Source organism: Xyrauchen texanus, chromosome 7 (genome assembly GCF_025860055.1).
Source record: "Xyrauchen texanus isolate HMW12.3.18 chromosome 7, RBS_HiC_50CHRs, whole genome shotgun sequence".
In the NCBI taxonomy this organism is placed as follows: Eukaryota; Metazoa; Chordata; class Actinopteri; order Cypriniformes; family Catostomidae; genus Xyrauchen; species Xyrauchen texanus.
The window spans coordinates 50,978,177-50,988,176 of NC_068282.1; the positions used below are offsets into that span (position 1 = coordinate 50,978,177).

At 41.7% G+C, this 10,000-nt stretch overlaps 1 protein-coding gene across 1 annotated transcript in view; it reads right to left on the reverse strand.

The window, feature by feature from the left end:
* Nucleotides 1-2,852, reverse strand: part of grap2b (GRB2 related adaptor protein 2b) — a 12,353-nt gene extending 9,501 nt beyond the window's left edge. The window contains exon 1 of the mRNA XM_052129890.1: nucleotides 2,698-2,852. The gene's annotated coding sequence lies outside the window, so the exon portion shown is untranslated. The remainder of the gene's footprint in view (nucleotides 1-2,697) is intronic.
* Nucleotides 2,853-10,000: the final 7,148 nt, after the last annotated feature.

Consider the following 10,000-nt stretch of genomic DNA (forward strand, 5'->3'; position numbering starts at 1 on the left):
AGGAACATGTATTAAGAAAGTACCAGGGATGTGGACTCAAGTCACATGACTTGGAATCGAGTCACATGACTTGACTTGGACTCGAGTCACATGACTTGACTTGACTTGGACTCAAGTCACTTGACTTGGACTCAAGTCACATGACTTGGACTTGACTTGGACTCGAGTCACATGACTTGGACTTGACGTGGACTCGAGTCACATGACTTGACTTGGACTCAAGTCACTTGACTTGGACTGACTTGGACTCAAGTCACATGACTTGGAATCGAGTCACATGACTTGACTTGGACTCGAGTCACATGACTTGACTTGACTTGGACTCAAGTCACTTGACTTGGACTTGACTTGGACTCGAGTCACATGACTTGGACTTGACTTGGACTCGAGTCACATGACTTGACTTGGACTCAAGTCACTTGACTTGGACTGACTTGGACTCAAGTCACATGACTTGGACTTGACTTGGACTCAAGTCACATGACTTGGACTTGACTTGGACTCGAGTCAAATGACTTGACTTGGACTCAAGTCACTTGACTTGGACTGACTTGGACTCAAGTCACATGACTTGGACTTGACTTGGACTCAAGTCACATGACGACTTGACTTGGACTTGAGTCACATGACTAGGACTTGACTTGGACTCAAGTCACATGACTTGGACTTGACTTGGACTCAAGTCACATGACTTGGACTTGACTTGGACTCAAGTCACATGACTTGACTTGGACTTGAGTCACATGACTTGGACTTGACTTGGACTCAAGTCACATGACTTGACTTGGACTTGAGTCACATGACTAGGACTTGACTTGGACTCGAGTCACATGACTTGAGTTGACTTGGACTCAAGTCACATGACTTGACTTGACTTGGACTCGAGTCACATGACTTGGACTTGACTTGGACTCGAGTCACATGACTTGAGTTGACTTAGACTCGAGTCACATGACTTGACTTGACTTGGACTCAAGTCACATGACTTAAGTTGACTTGGACTCAAGTCACATGACTTGGACTTGACTTGGAAAGACTTTATACCTTCTAAAACCAAAGATCAGAGTAGTGAATTTAGAAATGTGTAGCAAACCAATGATTGACTTCCCCAATAATCCGTTGATTTTCAAATGTGCATTTCATCACTCCACAACCAATCAGACAACCAACCAATCAACTTCCACGAGAGTAGGACCAAGTTTGAAAATTGCACATTTAAGGATGATACTAAAGGTCATTTAGTTTGGACATGTATAATAAGAATACAATATGGAAGGCAACAAACAGATAGCGATGTAGATCCTGGGGTTCAAAAGTGACAGACACTTTGTCAACAATGTCCAATTTTGTGAAGCATCCGAAAAACCAGAGACTGAGAAAAGTCCACACGTTGTGCTTTAATGTGCTGATGCTGTAGCGGGTGTAATTACTATTGTAACGAATACTCTGACACTAATCATGTCAAAGAGCACTAATGACCTGTTTAAGACCTGACGCTTAAAGTTGAGGACTTGAATGCAAAGACTAAAAACTTACATGACTTGATTCCACCTCTGGAAAGAGCATGTTTGATGTCATGTTGAGTCAGATCACACTACAGACCCATCAGTAATCAGCTGATTAACAATTAAACCAACTTAAATATCCACCAAGAACCTCAAACGGTTAATATAGATGTGAACTAACAAACAAATGCCACACTGAACTCTTCAGATGTTATTCAGTGTTGGATAAAATACCTAATCATCATATTTAACTTAAAGTAATATTACTGAAATCAATTAAAGATAAAATGGCTCATGTGAAATATACTAACTAATATGAACTGCACTTAAGTATGAGAATTCAAAATGAATGTATGTACCAGCACATGTGATTACACGGGTCGAGTAGCGCTGCGGCACAGATATTATCGCTCATCAGTATTTCACAACGTTTATAATATTTCAGAGAAAAGCACGTGACTGTATAGCCCAAAACACACATTACACCCCACAGTCTTCTCTAACATTTCTGTAATCTGTAGGGGATTACATTTTAAAAGTAACACTCCCAACCCTGAGTTAAAGTCATCACACAAGTACTGTAGGAACTGTATTCCACACTGATGTTGTGCATGTTTGAATGTGAATGTTTCATGTAAAGCCGGTGCAGGATTGTGTTTCTACAGTAATAACCGTGTTCATTATGGACTGACTCGTGAGTATATAATCGTGTTTGACCCGATAATCTGTGGATTCTATCTGTAAACCGCTACAGCACATATGTGTGTTCTGATCACCTGCTTCCGTGCTGCACAAACAGAGCTGCGATTCTGCACCGCTGCAGCTGCAGGCAGTTCTACATGCAGCGGTTTGCAGACGCGCAGCATTTCAAGTCAATTCTGTGTCAGACAGAATGCACAACACTTTTGGACACGTTTAAACCTCAAACCGAACATCTCTCATATGTTCAGATGATGTTGAAACAGATCAAGTGTGACACTTTAATAATGTTGTATACGTTCCACTAGCACTAATTAACACAATAATTACTATTAAACTCTTTATAATGTCGGTTAATGTTCATTTCTAAATATTCAAATGCATGTTTCATATGATACGCTGTATATGAGAACATCGGCAATAAACAGCAATATATTGATGAATTCACATGCATGAACTAAAATTAACTAATAATAAAGATCAGAGTACTTACTGCTCATAAAATGTCCAGAAGCAGAACGCTAGTTCACTTACGCCCGCAGATGACTAAAATGATATTTCGTAACATTTAGAGGAAGAGCTGAACACAAACTTATCTCATTTTATACATGACTTGCTCTTGCGTGTCTGAAAAAAGAGGAAACAGAAAATGGAAATCATCTTCCTCTCCCTCTGCACACACACACACACACACACACACACACTCACACACACACACACACACACACACACTTCCTGTGCACATGCACATATACAACTTCACTTAAAACTGTCTTTGTTTTGACAATATTTGACATGTTTTTGAGTCCATGTTTATGTTCTATAATTCATTTGAAGGGCATTTTTAGAACTGTTGCATGACATTTAATAAATCATTTCAATGTAAAGAAATAGAAATGAATTGATCTGAATTACTGTGAATTTGAGCTCATGTTCATGTTTAATTGTGCGTCTGCAGTGACAATGACGGGTGGGGTTTTTCCGGCAGCATTTGAGTGAACATCGCTCTTCTGTAATGTGCACACATTCAATATTTCATTTTTACAAAGTACATTTTTAATATTTGAGTACATTTGAATATTCAGGGTGTTCGCCACAACTTGAAGGCTGAAATATAATATAGTTGACTTTGGCCGAGTGTGGTATTATCGTGTTCACCCAACAGACAAACATAAGTTCGTTTAAACCGACAGATCTATCTGTAGAAAAGTGTTTCTGTAATGGGACTTTAAATCTTACCGTTACTAAGATAGAAACTTGTGACAACTTCCTTATTTGACAAATACATATTTTTGTACATGTCTTCATCATGATCTCACAAACACATGAATGTGTGATGGACTACAGTCTTATAATGGACTACATAAACACCCTTTAATCCAACAAAAGCCTTCAGCAGACACTAACAAGGGCAATACATCGATGTGAAAGACATTACTCATTAATCTTACAGTAATAATATATATATATTTATAAACACTTGCCCTTAAAGCTGCTATATGTAAGACTGACAGCAATTGACAACAAAAACTTTGTTTATTTGTCCAGTTCTATTTGCTGATGCTCACAGAAATGACTTCAGCTTTAATTGTTTATAAAGTATGATTTGGTACATTTGGTATATTTTAGGGGTACTATGCTTTCTAACCAACATGTTCATATTCTTTGATTAAGTGTGATTTAGGCAGATGGTGTGTTTTATTTGTACCTGTAAATTCAAAGGTACAGTCGTGTAGATGCGGTGTACTCTGGACTGTTTGATCTGAGAACTCCGCTGCCCGCTAGAGGCGCCCGAGTGTGGCATGACGTCACTCACAGCACAGAGCCAACATGGCGGCGGGAGACGCTTGATGTTTCATTAGATTAGATTAGATTCAACTTTATTGTCATTGTGCAGAGTACAAGTACAAAGACAACGAAATGCAATTTGCATCCAACCAGAAGTGCAAAAAAAGCAGAAAATAAAATAAATATACTGGAGTGTTATAAGTGCAGAATAAATATGGCTATATAATATGAACCGTGTATGAACAACATGTACAGATCTGTGCAGTGCGGTAACATTATAAGAGCAGTAAGAATAAGTGTATGTGCAGGATGAATATTATGAACAGCAGCAGAATATGACTGTGTACAGGTGTAATTACAGTATGTACATTTAAATAAGTAAATAGAACAGAATGGGTGGGATAGGGTAGTGCAGATTGTCCCGGAGGGGAGTAGGGTGACAGCCGCGGTTGGGATAGGAACAGTCTTTGATGATGCTGCGTGCCTCAAGCAAGCATCGCTTACCCTGGATGGCCTCGATGGAGGGGAGCGAGGAACTGGTGATGCGTTGGCATTTTTCACCACCCTCTGCAGTGCTTTCCGGTCATGGGCAGAGCAGCTGCTGTACCAGACTGAGACACAGTTGGTGAGGATGCTCTCGATGGAGCAGCGGTAGAAGTTCACCAGGATCTGAGGAGACAGGTGGACCTTCTTGAGTCTCCTCAGAAAGAAGAGACGCCGGTGAGCCTTCCTGATCAGGGTAGAGGTGTTGAGGGTCCAAGAGAGGTCCTCAGAGATGTGGACACCTCAGTCCTGTTGATAGAAATGGGTGTGTGTGCCAGCTTTATACTTCCTGAAGTCCACAATGAGCTCTTTGTTCTTCTTGGTGTTGAGAGCCAGGTTGTTGTCAGTGCACCACGATGATAGGTGCTGGACCTCCTCCCTGTAGGCCATCACATCGTTGTTACTGATGAGACCAATTACCGTAGTGTCGTCTGCGAACTGGACAATGGTGTTAGAGCCATGTACAGGTGTGCAGTTATAACGGTGGCCGACTCCCAGAGTGCAACTCAGAATGGACCGGTTAGGTCTGCCAATATAATAAACCATTTTAACCCAGATAACTCCACCAGTTACAAAAAAGAAGAAAAAAAATATACAAAATAGGGTAGCGTCTTAAATTGTGTTGTATTGAACAAAGTACATGTAATCCTCATAAGCAAAGCACAATACAAATAATCCGTTCGTAAGTCAGTCTGCTGTTGGAGTCAGCAGCAGTAGCATTACTCAGCAGATTCAAAACAACAGAGAGGAGAAATAAACAATAAAGAAAGTTGTTACAATGCAGAAACATGTAATTCACCCTTGCACTATATTGAAAGCGTGTCTGTGATGTCAGTGTAGATGGGTGTGCGTTACATGTAATTGTGTGCGTGGCTTGCGGGCGTGCAGGTGACCAGAAGCGAGCTTCAAGGTGTCGACTGAGAGGTGAGCAGTGCGCTTAGTAATCCAGTCCAGACAAGGCAATGAACGGAACTTGAAAGTGTTAATTCCCACCGCCGTATGCACAGAAAACGCTCTGCCAGGAGTGACTGCGAGGTGCAAAGTTTTCGCCAAATCTTCAGCAGCGAGACATCAGTCCCTGGGAAGCCGCGTTTAGTCTTCCTGGTTTCTCCGTATCTCCGTAATTACTCAGCCCCTCTCCTCTAACACTTATACACTTCCTCTACCAGTTACCTCCCGGATATGCCACTTCAGTTCCGTTTTTAAAAGAATACGATGGCACTATTAACGGGATGGTACGAGATACATTTTCAAGGAACAGAATGGTAATATTTTAGTACCGTCACACAGTCGTAGGTGAAGAGGGAGTAAAGGAGAGGGCTCAGCACACATCCCTGTGGTACGCCGGTGTTCAGGGGGATGGTTGAGACTGAGTTCTGTTGGTTAGGAATTCCAGAATCCAGTTACAGAGAGACGAATTGATGCCCAGTTCACTGAGTTTGGTGATCAGTTTGGAGGGGATGATGGTGTTTAATGCTGAAGTCAATGAACTGCATTCTCACATACGTGTTGCTATTGTCAAGGTGGGACAGGGCAGAGTGCCGTAGAGATGGTATCCTCTGTGCTCCTGTTCTGACGGTAGGCGAATTGGAAGGGGTCCAGTGAGGGTGGTAAGCAGGTCTTGAGATGGGCCAGGACCAGCCTCTCGTAGCACTTCGTAATGATGGGGGTGAGTGCAACTGGATGGTAGTCATTAAGGCTTGTTGCATTGGAGTGTTTTGGCACGATGGAGGTGGTTTTAAAGCACGCGGGGACATCTGCTTGGGCTAGTGACAGATTAAAGTCAGTCCAAACCTCAGTCAGCTGCACAGCACAGGCCCGGAGTACGCGTCCGGGACCAGCAGCCTTGCGTGCATTAATCCTGCTCAGTGCCACACACACACATCGGTGGTGGAGAGTGTGAGAGGCTGGTGAACTGCAGAGGCCACAGCCTTGTTGGCCACTTCCTTTTTGTCCCTATCGAAGCGGCCATAGAAGTGGTTCAGCTCATCAGGCAAGGAGGTGTCGGTGACGGGGGTGGAGTTAGTAGCTTTGTAGTCTGTGATGGTCTGGACACCTTGCCACATGCATCAAGGGTCAGAGTTGTTCTTGAAGTGATCCTCAATCCTTAGCTTGTGGTTGTGCTTGGCCTTTTTGATGCCCCTATTCAGGTTAGCCCTGGATGAGCTATAGGCTTGAGCATCACCTGATCTGAATGCAATGTCTTCAGCAGGAGTCTGACCTCACTGTTCATCCATGGCTTCTGATTAGGGAAAGTGGTAATCCGTTTGAGGGTGGTTTGAGTTGATAGAGTCCAGAATGGAGGAGGCATATGAATCAATGAATCAATTCATTAAGGTAATCAATGAAATCGATTACAGTTGGTAGTGATCATTTTCCTATAATAATTGTAAATAATGAGATAAGGAGGGAAATACAGGAAAATGGAAGTTTGAAAATCGGGAAATACTCGACGTATTTGCCCGATTTTATACCCGTATGTCCAGGGCGGGGTATGCAAATACTGTCTGCCTAATTCCCATTGGCCTTTTTTCATAGATCAGAGGCATATTCGGCGCTCAAGAGAGACCCCTAGTGTCGCTTCTTCAACACAACATCGAAGTGAGCGACAGACGGGGAACTAAATATATTTTATTTACAAATAAAAAGTTAAGTAGAGATATAAATCTAAAGTATTATATAATAAGGAATTAGAACAAGTTAAAGTGATAAGATGTCTGGGAATGTGGTTTGACAGGAACATGGAGTACACACAGGAATAAGATGGAAGAAGGTTATAAATGTAATGAGGTGTTTCAGGTCGTGAATGGCACTGAAAACATTCTGCAGTGATAACAGCAATACGACACTATGGCTGTATGACTTATGGATCAGCATCTAAATCACAATAAGAGAAAATTTCAATAAGCATTTTGCTATGGCTGGCCATGTGTTTAATTTGTCTACCCATACGGCCATAAGCTCTTCACCCTCCGCATTACCTTGCCTTGGTTCCTCCAATTTCTCCTTTACACAAATTCAACCAGCAGACATCATGAAAGATTTGCAAATACTTGATCCTTATAAATCTGCTGGATTGGATAATCTGGATCCGTCCTTCCTGAAACTCTCAGCAGCTATCATTGCAACTCCTATTACTAGTCTGTTCAACCTTTCAATCGTGTCTTCAGAAATCCCTAAAGATTGGAAAACAGCAGCAGTCATCCCCCTCTTTAAAGGGGGCGACACGCTGGATGCTAACTTTTATAGACCTATATCCATTTTGCCCTGTCTCTCCAAGGTTTTCGAAAGCCAGATCAATCAACCATTCGAGCTGGTCATGGTTGCACCTCAGCTACACTCAAGGTCTTAAACGACATTACAACCGCCATTGATAAAAGGCATTACTGTGCAGCCGTATTTATTGACCTGGCCAAGGCTTTCGATTCGGTCGATCATCGCATCCTCATTGGCAGACTTGGTAGCCTTGGTTTCTCGAAAAAACTGCCTCGATTGGTTCACCAGCTACTTTTCTGGCAGGGTTCAACATGTTAAATCTGAGGGTCTGATGTCTGGACCTATTGAGGTTTCGATGGGGGTGCCACAAGGTTCAATTCTAGGACTAATACTATTCTCTGTGTATATCAATGATGTTGCTCTTGCTATTGGTAACTCTCAGATCCACCTCTACACAGATGACACCATCCTATACACATCGGGTCCTGCATTGGACACTGTGCTAACCAATCTCCAAGAGAGCTTCGATGCCATTCAAAATGCATTCTGGGGACATAAGTTGCTTCTAAACTCGAGCAAAACTAAATGCATGCTGTTTAACCGCACACTGTCTGTACCCGCCAACCTGACTAGTATCTTGACTTTGGATGGATCTAGACTAGATTACGTGAATGTGGCATGGGGGTGTGGTCATGTGTCGGTCTGCGGGAGGAGAGAGAGAGAGAGAGAGAGAGCGGTAAGGCTTGTCATCTGGTTGGATAATTCACATTCTTTTCAGTTTCACATTAACAAGCTTCAAGCCAGAATTAAATCTAGAATTGGCTTTTTATTCAGAAATAAAGCCTGCTTCACTTATGCTGCCAAACATACACTGGTAAAAATGACTTTACTACCAATATTGGATCTGCCTCTACCTCCCTTTTGAAAAGGTTGGATGTGGTCTACAACAGTGCCATCCGTTTTGTCACCAATGCCCTTTTCAATACTCACCATTGCGACCTATATGAGTTAGTGGGCTGGCCCTCTTTACATACTCGACGCCTGACCCACTGGTACCATTTTATATATAAATCAATATTACGCAAAACCCCTCTGTACTTGAACTCTCTCCTTGTTATTGCCCTACCTATCCGTAACCTGCGCTCTAGCAGGTACATCTCCCTAGTAACCCCAAAAGCAAATACCTCTTTCGGCCGTAACTCCTTCCAGTTTGCTGCTGCATCTGACTGGAATGAGTTACAAAAGACTCTGAAACTTGAGAACACCATCTCTCTCACTTCCTTTAAAAAACGACTATCAGAGTTTCTGCCGGTCCGTTGCACATGTTGACCCCTTTATTTTTTTTTTCGATAACAACTTGATGCTTTACTATAGATTATATTTCACTAATTGTTTATATACTGACACTGTTTATTTTATTGCACAGAAAACTTGTATTTTACTTAAAATTTAGTTCCTTGTGTATTTAATGTTTAATTTGTATAATTTCATGTGTAACTATTTGTATGTCTTGCACCTTCGCTTTATCTTGGCCAGGTCGCCGTTTCAATTGAGAACGTGTTCTCTACGTGCTCACCTAGTTAAATAAAGGTAAAATAATTTTTATTTTTTTTTAAATTCAGTCACAAGCATTAAGACTTTGTTGTGGAGCGTATCCTTCTTGCCCAGTGCCAGCGTAACAGGTGGCAATGGGAGAGATGCCAATCTACTTAAGAAGGAAGCAACTGATATCACATACTGGACCAACTTTAAAGGGCAGAAGGATAATCACCCTGCAGAAACATACTAGAGGCATGTTGGGAACATGGGAAAGGGAAAATTAAGGATTTAGAGCAGGATATGAAATTAAACGAGTACAATGTTACCCTGGTGGTGATATTACCATCAACACCTCTATGGATCTTACCACAGACAAATGTTGATTTATTCCTATTGGACGCAAGACAAGGCAGGTATACAAGGGAGTGTATATGGACGCATCTAAAGGTCAGGTGGGGGTAGCAAACATCATCACCAAAACTGAGAATTACTAGCAATGAACAAAATGAAAGATATGGGATTAAACGAAACTCTCATATGTTCAGATTTAAGATCTGTTTTATCTGGAAGCTCAACCGTCTGAAACTAGACAAGATATATTGATGAATTCTTCAGATATTATATTTAATGCAGCAGACAAATAAGACAAATGTTGGAGTATCAGGGAATGAGGAAGCAGATCAATGAGCAAAACAAGTGATGCAAAGGAA